Source organism: Sylvia atricapilla, chromosome 5 (genome assembly GCF_009819655.1).
Source record: "Sylvia atricapilla isolate bSylAtr1 chromosome 5, bSylAtr1.pri, whole genome shotgun sequence".
NCBI classification, from domain to species: Eukaryota; Metazoa; Chordata; class Aves; order Passeriformes; family Sylviidae; genus Sylvia; species Sylvia atricapilla.
In genome coordinates, this window is record NC_089144.1 from 69,495,237 (window position 1) to 69,498,592 (window position 3,356).

A 3,356-nucleotide genomic window follows, 5' to 3' on the forward strand; every position below is an offset into this window, starting at 1 on the left:
TGCAGTGGAAGGCAAGAGCTCCTGGGAAGGTGAGCAAATGCTGCCTGCCCCTTCTCCTGCCTGGGCATGAAGAGAAGAGCTACCCCTGCTTGGACACCCGTGGTCCTGCGTTTCTGTGATACCAACTAAGCCAGGACAAACCCTCAAGCCCTCTCTGCACTGAGCAGGTCTGATTTGGGTTATTTAAACCAGAGAACAAAGTTTTGGACTCCTTAGCACCTGCCATGCTCCCTCTGCAGTCTTCCTCCAACCATCCCATCTCTGTCCCCAGTGTTCCAGAACTGCCTAGCCAATCTGACCTGGTCATGGGGGCAGAGATGGTGAGACACAGAGGTGGCCCATGGCACTCAGCCCCACCATGTTCCTTGGCCCCTGTGGGAATGCAGAATCATTTCCCTCTCTTAGACAAATCCTTGAGGCTGCCCACTCTCCCAGGAGGTCTAGATGCAGCCTGAGCTATATCCTACAGCAGAAATGGGGCAGCCTAAATAGAGCATCACCAGGGGCAAAAGCAGAGAAGCCTTCCTGGTAGAAGGAAACAAATGTTTTAGTGATAAGGAAATGCTCTTTTGTCCCTCTTCTCACCCCATAGCCATCACCTCACAGGACAGGCAGAAGTGGAGAAGAGCTCTGGATGAAGTTGCTGCTGCCGCCAGGCCCATGGGCTCTGCAGGAGGAGCCTTCCAGACCAGCAGAGAGGGAACCCCCAAAAATAGAACTAAAGGAGGAGGGGTTGGGGGGGGGGGGGGAAATAAACTCAACAACCCCAAAATCTCATTTTCAATATCAAATCCCAGCTCACTTGCCTCCTTGTCACCCTGGAGACATTCCTTGTGGTCACCATGGAAACGGGAGGCATGGAGAGAGCATCACCATGCAGGGTGGTGGCAGCACCCGGCATTATTTTGGGAGTCAGGGAGACACCCGGTGCAAGGCACTTTGCATTGTGGCAGGGCAGGAGGAGGGAAGGTTTATTTTTGCTTCGTCCCACTCCACGTGCCAATTTTTTCTTCTCTAAAAGCCTGGGTGTCCCTTGCCCTGCAGCAGCTTTCCTGTGGCACTCATGTGCCACACAGGGGTGTCCTATGGGGACACGCCAGCTCTACCACCTTGTTTCAGCTGGGTGAACGTGTTTGGGCTGCACTCTGAAGTCCCTCTAAAGGTCACCTCAACTGGTGGTTCCTGTTGCCAGTGGGAGATAATGCTGGGACTCAGAGCCCATCAGTTCTTCCTGGGAAGGTGCAAGATGAAGAAAATAAACCTTTGCCACCCCACTGCAGAGGGCTTCTTTCCTTGGGTGGGGCAAGAAGCTGCAAAGAGAAGTGCAGGGACAAGAGAAAGACAAGGGCTCTCAGACATTGCACTCCCGGGGATTGGAAGGGGATCTCTTGGAAGAGAAGACCCCAAATCTGTTCCTTCCCCCCAACTTTACATCCCTGCTCCACAGGTCAAAACTCTTCGCCCACCAGCGAAAGGACTTGGGACACCAGGGACCTGCAGGGGCACCAGGGCTGGGGCTTGGCTTTCACCAGCACCCACATGGCCTTGTGAAGCCCTGCTGAAATCCCAGGCAGCTCCACTCTGATGTCTGGAAACCCAACTCAGGCAGTCCCTACTCCTTTGCTCTAACCCACCTTTGTCCCACTGCATCAACCCTGCCTCAGTGCCCTGGCTGGGAACAGGCAGGGATGTTCCCAGTTTTGTGGGGCCAAGCAGGTGTTTTCCAACTCAGACTGAATCCATCTGGAAAAGCTCTATGATGCAGGTGCTGGAGCTTCAGAGAGGGAAAACACAACCGCCAACCTAATGGGCAAGGAAGAAATGTATGCAAATGTATTCAGAAAGGGAGCCGGTGATGCTAATAGGCTTGTTAATCCTCTCAGAAAGCACCAGGAATAACACTTCTACACTTTGGTCGTTAAGGATTTTACTCCAAGCAAGCCCATAAGGACAGAGAGAAATGTGTAGGGGATGGCCACAGGTCATGGCTGGGGACAGGGAGGGCAGCAGCCAGAGCCAGCTTTGGGACAGGAGCAGGCAGGATCACACAGTCCCAGAGTAACCAAATTAGACCCACGGCCAGATAGGATTTTCTCAGGGACAAGGAGACAAATCAAAACTTCCATTTAGTTGTACTAAAGCAACTTTAAATTAGTGATTAGATATTGACTGTCTAATTGCTGGGTCTGATGCAGAGGTCCCCGCACTGCTGCCATGAAACCTCCCTGTGTAACTGCTGCTCTGAGGACAAGGTTCATCCAAAATGAGCTAGTCACCCAGCTTAATAGATTTTCAAATAGATTAAAATTTTCTGACAGTCACTACTGAGCTCCTTTCTGTGAAATCTACAAAATCATCAGCAATCATGTGCTTCTTTCACTCAACACATTCCCTACAGTATTTGTAACCCTCTCGCAGGAATCCAGGACTAATATTTTCAGTGAAGTTTGTTTCAAACCAACCCTTGGGAGGATCTTTTGTTTTCTCCGGGACGGTGCTCGGGGATCCACACTGCTCCAGATAGGGCACTTGAAAGAAGGAGTGCCTGGTGGGGCAGAATGGCTGTCCATGAACAGTTGTGGGAGAGCCGCAGTGCACTGATAATTCAAATATCTCTCCACTTCTTCTTTGGCTCCAGAAGACAAGGCGGAGCGCTGGTGAGGAGGTGCTGGAGGTGGGATGGGGCCGGGAAGGGCAGAGAGCAGAAGGCTGCTGACTGGAAGCAGGATAGAGGTTACTGCACCCGTGGCGAATATTCTTGGAAAGCCTGGCTCTCGCTGGAGGGTGTGTCCTCAAGGCCAGAGGATGGGAATCCTGCTCCCTCTGCCTTTTCCACTTTGACCACGCTTCCGTGTGTAACTTGAGACAAGCAGAGGAGAAAAAAGAGGAAGGAAAAAAAAAAAAAAAAGAAAAAAGGAAAAACAGCGCAGTTATTCCCGCCTCTGCCTCCTCCTCTCTCTCCTCCCTGGCCAGCCAGGAGCCACGTCACCGTCACCCAGCACTGGCTTCGGAACTGCTCAGCCTGGAGAACTCTCCGGGAGACAAACTCCAACTTTCAGCCCAAAGCAGAAGGAGGAAGGCCTGAGACTGGGAGAGGGAGAATCCACCTCGGTGGAAAAGTAAACAAGGGAGACATCCAGCCTGGCAGGGGAAAGGCATCTGCAGCCACGGGAGAGGGGAGACCGAACTTTGCACTACAAGAAGGAAGGGTTCCCTGCTCAGGGAAAAAGGAAAGTTGAACTAAAGGAAACTGTTCATTCAGTTGAGGCTCGGTGGAGAAAAACTTCACACCCTTGCCCTCCTTGCCTGCAGAAAGAGACCCACTCCCTTCACCGCAGAAGAGTCCCCCTGGCACC

General features: G+C 52.2%; 1 long non-coding RNA gene across 1 annotated transcript in view; it reads left to right on the plus strand.

The window, feature by feature from the left end:
* Positions 1-3,356, plus strand: part of LOC136361860 (uncharacterized) — a 76,370-nt gene that overhangs the window by 66,821 nt on the left and 6,193 nt on the right. The window lies entirely within an intron of this gene.